Source organism: Pinus tabuliformis, chromosome 1_2 (genome assembly GCF_031772625.1).
Source record: "Pinus tabuliformis cultivar Carrire ecotype Pingquan chromosome 1_2, CPIR1, whole genome shotgun sequence".
Taxonomy (NCBI): Eukaryota; Viridiplantae; Streptophyta; class Pinopsida; order Pinales; family Pinaceae; genus Pinus; species Pinus tabuliformis.
In genome coordinates, this window is record NC_142298.1 from 666340763 (window position 1) to 666350485 (window position 9723).

The window sequence follows — 9723 nt, forward strand, 5'->3', positions numbered from 1 at the left end:
TTCTTATGAAATCTCAGGCTGCTCTGATTCCTTTGGCTACTCTGATGGTCCTAGCTGCACTGATGGTCTTGGCTTCTCTGATGGTGCTTCTTCTGCTGTTTGACCACTGTGTTCTTATGATTGCCTTTGAGATTGAGACTCTCCTGGCACCTGTACAAATAAATTTTCTTCAAGCCTTCTTTCTAAATCAATCATTACATTATCGACAACAACTTCTGTGCTATCTCTATCTACCAAAGTGTTTTCCACCCATTCAAGTTGATTAGGATACTATTTAATTTTAGGAATCCTATGGTGGATGTAAGGAGATAATTTTTTCTTTTGTCTCCTATTGCAAATGAAGTCTAAAGGGTCATAATTCCAAATAAAACTTTGTTTCAGTCTCAACCTTTGGAGGATTTCCTCTGCTTCCTTTCTTGCTTCCCTATTGTTACATATAAATGGGCCAAGCTGATCTTTTATCCTAAGTTGAGCTTTCTTCTTGGCCTTTACAAAGTGCACCTCATCTGAATTGATCATTTGCCTGTAGTACTCCAGAGCAAACAATCTCATAGGGAGGTATCTGGGTAGCTTATAGGGAGCTAGCTCACATCCATATATTCTGATTTCAGTATGGTTTTGGTACAAGTACCAATCCCCCACTCTATATTGTTTGGACAACTGTAGGACCCTCCTGATATCTGCACTGATTTTGGGGGGAGGGCTTCCTAATAGCATAGTTGCCACTGGGTGTACAAACAGATATATGAAATCAGTATAGGAATATTGAGAGTCATTTGGGTGGATTAATGAAGTCTAGAAGACCACAGATCTAGGGTTTCCTCTGGTATCAAGCTTCTGGAGTGTGATTGGGAATTTGTCAGCTTGATAATACAGGAAAAGATGATATAAAACTAAAGAATATTTGAACACTCTTTCATTATCCAACCTTATGAATTGATCATGCATTTGATCAACAATGAACTTAGCATAGTCAAACATCATGGCTGGTGGTTGCCCAGGAGAGTAGATGGACATAAAAGCTGTAATGATTTCATCGACAAATTCACTTTTAATCTGGCCTAACACATTGGATATCATGTCATAGATGTCTTGGCCAAGGTCAGAGAATATGGTGTATATGTATGGTGGAGAATCATTTGGAATGTATTGTTCTTCCCTGATGAAAGTCTGGTTTAACCGAGCAAGTTTGATTAAGGAGAGTGTAGGGTCTCTGTTTAGAAAATCTCCAACAGAAATAGCGGTTAGGCTTTGGTTTGGTTGTAACTGTAGCATTTCGTTAATGTGATGGTAAATAATACAGACTGGTCAGGGGTCCTCATTACCCTTTGGCTGGGATCATAATTCATATGGCAGTAATGGATAATCTCAGGGAAGATATGAACTCTGGAGAACTGATATTTGGGTAAACCTGACTCCCAAAGCTGTACATATTCTGCATGGTTCAAGTACTAGTCTCTGTACCTCTAGTATAGTTTCAAAGGCGATTCTTGGACAGGGGTATCTTTAATCTAAAAATCTTTATCTGCCAATGGGAGATGGGCTAAGTCTCTATGAAGAGTAGAAATGGGCATGACATTTAATGCAATTGGGGAATCCATCCTTGGTTCTTGTGGATTCAAGGACGGGGGCGAAGGGTTTTCAGTGAATTTGGGAAAAACTGGTCTAATTCAGGTATTTTGGAGTTACCAGGCAATTTATCTTACTAAATTACTTAGTAATTGGAAGCAATTTAGTCCAGGTTTTGGAATAAAACATGGTTTCTCAGCGAATTTGGGGTAAATACTTGGTTTCAGCTTTTGGACGGAGTAATGGCAACTGTGCACTATTTACAGGAAGCGCATGTGACTGCAAGGTGGTCTAGAGTTTCAGCAGCTTCAGTAAATTGGCAGTTGGACGTAGGTTGACGGTTGCACGTACTCTGGTGCTTTCATGCAGGTCAGAGTGTTCTTTTTTCTTGATAAAACAAAAAAATGAGTTTTTTAGTTTTATTTGTGAAGTCAATGATTTTGGTGGGTACACTGGGAAAAGAACAGTTGGTGTTAAGTGCGAAATGTGACATTTGTTGTTTAGCGGGAAGCAGTAAGCGGGATTGTATCACACCGCTTTTAGGATAAAGTGGTTTTGGGGGGAGGCTGTCCGATGCCATTCATTGGGCACCACGTAGCGGTGGGGTGAATAGTGAAACCACCCATATCGAGTGGGTAAAGGTCAGCCTTCGGAGGCTGCCCGATATGAGTGTCAACCATTGGATCAAAAGGGGTCAGATCCTACGGTGATCAGGGCAATGACTTGATATGAGGTTTAATGGATGGGCCCAACGAGGTTTTAACGCGTGGAGGGGTTAATTAACTGCGGATTAGGGAGGTTTAGTGACGTCGAGAGTGATTTCATTGGCGGGGAAATATTATTAATTAATCACTGATTGATTAATTAATCTCTTTTATTTCGACGGTGGGTCATGGTTATTAATTAGTCGCTGATCGATTTAATTAATCCCATTAATCAGTTTATTAATAAGTTTATGTTTCAAACTTTGGGGTGAGATATTAACATATGGATTTTTAATAAAACATACGGGAAAGGGGTATTTTTTGGGATTTAATAAATAAAGTTAGGGGTTAATATGAAATGAAGGTGAAAAACAAAGTGCGCTAAGTCTAATGTATGTTGAATTTTATTTACTTTTCACATAAAACATTATAACTTAGGCTAAATGTGCATTTGTGGGTTTTTGTGAAAAGAGGGGTTTTGTATGGGGGTAATTACTTTCCCTAGGAAAATGGTGCTTTTACCTTAGGAAAAGGGAATTTTAGGAGAAAATGAATAAATTGAAGGGGGTGAATGTTTGTGAGGGGGCTTTTAGTACTTAGACCCTATAAGTTATTGGGCTGAGGGTCTAGTCCCTCCAGAAGTCAGAGAAATGCTCTGAGCCCCTTTAACTTAGGGTTTTAGGTACTTTTGACTTTGCTTATGGGAAATTAGTAAAATTAAGGGTAAAATGAATGGGGAAATTAATCACTTGACTTTGTGTAAATGCTCATTTATCATCCATACTTTAGCAACTTGATGATGAAAGTAAATGATATGATTTTATCTAATCAATCATCATAATTCTGCAACCATGCAACTACTTACCCATCTACTCATCCTACCATTTTTTCTACTCTTTATTAGGGTGCACTTAAGCTGGAAAACCCTTATCAAAACTTTTTCTTTTCTTTTACAATGGTATTCTAACTAAGTCTAACCTTATTACATCCAAGGGCTCAAATTAAGCAAGTCAGCTCCTTTTATTCACTCTACCTAATCTAATTATCTGCCAAGGTTAAACAGTTTGGTCAGATTTTCATTCTCTATCTATAAACATGAAATTCAAAACATGGAATAACCAAGATTAAACTATTTGATTACCATGGATTGTGGCATGAATAACAAGTTGCACACAATCATTATTCTGCATCAAAAGTAAATAGTAGTGGCATTTTGACTTGCACAGTTTCATGGTCATTTTTCTTTCTTGGGGTTCATATTTTTCATCTTTTTTGACCTTTTTATTTTTTTTGTCCTTTGATTTTTCTTTTAGGACATACCCTCTTTACATTTTTTTAATTTTTTGATTTTCTTGAATATGGAAAACATTTGCAGAAAGCAAAGGTATGTACATATTACAGTTTTGACCTCAGCTATTCAAAAATTATGACACCTATTGGTAGAGGAACATAACAGGATGAATTGCATCGATTAATTTACTTCACCAAGTTGGATCTTCATTCACGATATCATCAAATCAGAATGAAGACAAAAGAAATTCTGAAAACATCATTTAGAACTCATGAGGGTCATTATGAATTTCTGGTCACGCCTTTTGGCCTTACCAATGCACCTTCTACATTTCAAGGTTTGATGAATTCCATTTTAAAACCCTTCCTTAGAAAATTTGTGTTAGTATTTTCTGATTATATACTAATCTACAACAAGTCTTTGAAGGATCATTTTCAACATGTTAACATGGTGCTCGAGATTTTGGAGGAGAAACAATTATATGCAAAAATCTCCAAATGTTTCTTTGGAGTACAGAGGTGGAATATTTTGGTACTCAGTTAGATCATAGCTCATCTTATCTTCCTCAATCTGATGGGAAAACAGAGATAATGAATGAATGTTTGGAAGGATATCTTCATTGCTTTGTATTTGATAAACATACACAATGGGTCAAGTGGTTGCTGCTGGCTGAATGGTGGTATAACACTTCCTTCCATATTGCAACAAAAATGACCCAATTTATGGCACTTTATGGATATCATCCACCATCCATCACATCATATTTAAAAGAAAATTCTAAGGTTCAAGCAGTGGAAGATCAAATCGATCATTAAAAACAAGTTTTGAAACTGTTAAAGGATAACCTCACTTTGGTGTAGAATAGAATGAAACAATATGAAAATCAACATCGTAGCCAAATAATTTTTTATGTAGGCGACTAGGTATTTCTATGACTATAGCCATACAAACAAATGTCCCTCAAGTAAGCTAAGAAGGATAATAAATTATCACCAAAGTATTATGGTCCATACAAGGTGTTACAAAATATTGGTACTATGGAATACAAATTTGAGCTTCATGCATCTTGTCGTGTGCACCTAGTTTTCCATGTTTCATGCTTAAAGAAAGTTATAGGTGAGAACATCCCAGTTAAACAATATTGCTAGAACTTGAAGAGGAAGGAAAAATCATATTGGAACCATAAGCAATCACAAAAACAAGAAATCAACAGCTAAAAAATCGATTAATTTGAGAGTATCTCGTCAATTTGAAGAACTTACCAGCTAAAGATTCCACCTGGGAGGATGAGAATTTTATACAGAAGCATCCAAAACTACTCAAGTGTTGAGGACAACACTTTTTGAAGGAGAGGGGCATGTTAGGTCCCTATACTACTAGTGTAACCCCTTATTTTTATTAGTGCAACCCTCTTATTGTATTATTGTGCCCATATAATCCCCATGTTGTTATTATTATGCCCCATAGAAGCCCACTATTGTTGTTGTTGTGCCCTTACAATATTATTGTTATGTAGGCTCTGATTGTATTGGGACCCCTTAGACTCTTATATATAGAAAGGATGTATTTTCATTTGTATCATCCAAGAATTGTTCATTTATGTAATGCAAAGGAGGTTTCCCCCTCGAAGAGGCTAATTTTGAAGTCATTGATCTATCTTTTCTATATTTTTGTGAGATGGTTTCATAACATATTGGGCTTGCAAAAGGCCATTGACTTCAATGTTTCCGTCCTAAACTCGTAGGTGACTCAGAAATTGTGATACGAAAGGTATGTAACACTATACATTGTATCTCACCTCATCTTAGAAGTTATCAACAAGAGGTATGGCATATTATTTGACATTTACAACCTTTTAACATTATTTTTGTTCCAAGAATGCGTCACATGTTGGGTTGTGTTATATTCTTTCCACGACTAGCCCCCCTAGTAAACTAGGGGGTTAGTCCGGCCCCCCCTTCATTTCATCGATTGCACAGTAGGGGGATCATAGGGGGTTTGAGGGGCACGGTAGCCCCCCTCTACAGGGTCTGGGGCAGGGCCCCAGGCAAATATTTTTTGGATCGTATATTTGTTCCGACAAACCTACCAATGGTTTTGTGCATGGTTTTCGGTCCATGGTATTGGATGCTTCGGCATGTATATATATGTATTGTAACATTGAAAGGAACATAATGAAAAATCAAGCTGGTAATCCCAGTTTTGTGATCCAGGGGAAAATATTTGTGTATTTGTTTTATGTGTTATGCTCTCACATTGTTTATTTTCTATTCTTAGAATTCATATGTAGGTAATTTCTGTACAGGGAAAAAACCTACATTTGGTATCAAAGCTATTTTGGCTTCAAGGGGATGCCTTTGTTGCTGAGGGGTTTCGCTCGGGCCTGTGGTAGACCTTGTTTAATGGGAGATTTACGGGATCGATTCTGGTGGTGAAAGAAGATGGCAAGCAGTGGAAAGATAGAGATCGAGAAGTTTAATGGTAAGAGTTTTTGATTTGTGGAAACTCAAGATGGAGGATCTGTTGGTGGATACAAATCAGTGGATCATGGTAGATCCAGGTACTAAACCAATGGGTGTGGTCGATGAAGAATGGAAGAAGTTAGTTTGGAAGGAAAAGAGCACAATATGATTGTGTGTCTTAGATTCAGTATTTTTGAATGTATCAGGGGAATCTACATCAAAGGCTTTGTGGGACAAGTTAGAGACTTTATACCAATCTAATTCTGCGGTGAATAAACTGTTCCTATGAAAAAAGTTGTATAACTTAAGGATGAAAGATGGATACTTGGTGACAGAGCATCTGAACACATTTAATCCTATTGTAAGTCAGTCATTATTTGTTGATATTAAAATTTCATATGAAGATAAGTGCATGAGTTTAATGTGTTCTCTACTAGATTCATGGGATAGTCTCGTTATTGCAATAGGTAGCAATGAAAATACCTTACATTTTGATGAAATAATCTCATCCTTTCTAACGGAGGAGATGAGATGGAAAAATATGGAGAGCCAGAATGGTAATGCCTTGTCTATATGAGGACAGTCCCAGATTAGAAAAGAAAATAAGTCATCAAGTGGGAGATCTAAATCTCCAGGAAAACGTCTAAAGGTGGTGTGCTAAATATGCCCTTTGTTTGTTGCTTCATCATCGATGCTATGATAAAAAAATGTCCTTGAGTTCAAAAATAAATAATTTATTTTCAGTTATTTTGGCTGCAACACAATGACAAATAATCTAGTCAAACCATTTTATTCATGTTACAAAAATTACTAAATAAATTGTTGAAACAATACACTTACCTTTAGTAGTTTTTTCACTATTTATAGATGAAATAATAAGTTATTTTATCATCTTGATAGAACTTGGAGTAAACATATTACACATTCAATCAACTACCAATAGTACTTCTCATTAAACGTTCAATCAAATACCAATACCAAGAAAAACATTAGTAATGAAACCTTTAAAAATAAACAAACCCACACACACCTTTAACATTATTTTTCTTGTTAATTTTGTCCTTTCTATTAGTTCCTATAATAAAAATGTACAATGTTATGGTAGTTACAAGCATTAGAGTTCAAATAATAATAAAATAAATAAGAAGACAAGTTATAAGTATTTGACATGACATTATCTTCATATTTGTAACTTTGCACCTCATCATCATCTTTGTTACCTTTATTTTTCTCTAAATTAAACATATAAAATATTTTGAATTGTGAAAATGAATAAAAACATTAAATAATAAGGAAAACAAGTCAACAAATTATAAGTACCTGATATTATATTTTGTCCTTGGTTAAAGCTTTGTTTCACATTCATTTGATCAATGCCTTTGTTCTCCTTGCTTGTCTCTATAATAAACATAAAAAAATGTTATAAATTGTGACAATGAACAAAGTTCAATAAACAACTATACAAAAAACAAATCATCTTTAATTGTCCATATAATATTTTGGTCTTGATTGTAGTTTTGTGGGACATTCCCTTAGTCACTATATTCATTCTCTTCATTTCCAACTATAATCAACAAATGAAATTCTATGATTCACGATAATATAAAAAAATGATTTAGAATAAAAAAAAAAAAAGAGTTACAATGATTAATACCCATTTCTATCCCCATCATTCCATGGTCATTGTCTTGATTAATTTCATTATTCTCATAATTCCCTATAATAGACATCCAAAAATGTTATGAATATGGAAATTAAATAAATTCAAAAAGTAACAAGAGCAACAACCAAACAAATTATGTACCCAGTATGATAACTTCTTCTCCTGCTATTTCCATTTCTAAACTTTTTTCAACATCATAAGCACTATATTGATTATTTTTTTTCTTCCCACATTCATCATTATTTGTTTTATAATCTCCATCATTAGTCATTTTAGTAAACACTTTGACAATTAAAAATATAAACAAAATATTATTCAAAGTATTATAAGAGAAACAACAAAGGAATTGTAGTACCAGAATTTTCTAAGAAGTTAATAGATCCTGGATTTGATAGTTGAAAATATTTGTAATTATTCAACATGATTATCCTTTGTGACTATGTTTTCACAACACATGCAATTCTTCTTCCATATGTACAACAAGCCTTGATTAAATTTGTCCCCGTATAAAGAGTAATGACCACTTTTTCATCACTGCATTGTTGGTGTTTTTCCAATAAATCCATTCAGAAATCATAATCTCTCTCATTTTCATCAAATGTGTCTTCAAATGTGTGAGAGTATTGTGAAGCTTCCAAAATTTTTAATTCTTAAGTATAGAAATGTATAGTAAAAACTATATCATAACTATACCTGTTTTGAGGCTTATATTCATAAATGCCACTAGTCATTTTATAGTTGAACTTGGAGTTCTTTATGGAAATTTCCAAAAATTTGCATACATCATTACAAAACCAAAGTTTTACTAAGAGAACTGTAATAAAGTCATTCAACTCATTTTTTCCATAAGAAATCGAAAAAAATCAATATTATATCCCTTGTGGAATGGTTCTTTTTTCAAAGCGAGTGTATCTAGAACAATAAGGTTAGTATGTAAAACTGATTGCAACTGACATTGGAAAAGAGTGCAAAAGTGTTGACAAAATATCAAAGCCCCCAAAATGACAACCAAATTCAAAATTTTTGTCAACTCGTTGAACACGTGTTGATCCATTTATCATTCTGTCAAGGACTCCACATACTTGCTAAGAAAGGGATTCTATCTTTGTATTATGTGTTCTTTTTACATAAGTAGACCCTTCCACCATGTTGCAAAAGTTGGAAAATATCATATCGTTAATTTCATAATTCTCAAGAATATTGAATGTTGTAAGAGTATTCTCATTCAATTTCTCATCATGACTTTGACAATATGTAACCATTGCCTCCAATAAGTTTCTATTGGTTTTCAATTTAGAACAATAATCTTTTAATTTTGTGGCATTTTTTGGATGATTAAGTGGAATAAAAACCAAATGGTTTCACCCAATGGCTTATCTGCTACTGAAGAAATTTCTTCCATGGTTAATCCCTGACGGGCTGAAGAGTACATGCTGTCAAATTTTGTAAACTATTTCTCTTGCAGTTCTCAAAATCACATTGACTTGGTGAACACTTTAATGTTCCTAGTTGGTAACAATTAAAAACAGTGTACCATTTATCCCAAATAGGTTGATCAAGATATAAGATAATTTTTTTATCGGAAAAAATTCTAATTGGACACTTGAAGAAGGCGCACAACATCTCATCATCCGCTTGATAAAATAATAAATATAAGATAATCAACAACCATTTATTAGCATAATGTCTAACCATTGTAACAAAGTATAAACTAATTATAAAATTGTCATACCATTTAAATATTTTGGTGTCATGTTTCTTGAACATCCTTTTTCCTTGGATGCTTCCTTTGAATTCTCACTAGCTTCATAGTCTATGGTTTTTGATAATAATAAATAAAAAAAGTAAAAAATTATTAACATAGTTTCGAATTATTGAAGAAAGTATGAATTTATAAATACTATAACTAATCACATCATTATATGTGTAACAAAAATGAACAAGAACACTAACAAGTGTAGAACTCACAATAATAGCTAATCATGGTGTTTATTAGAAAAAGGGAACCCCCAAATAATTTATTATGTTCTTTTA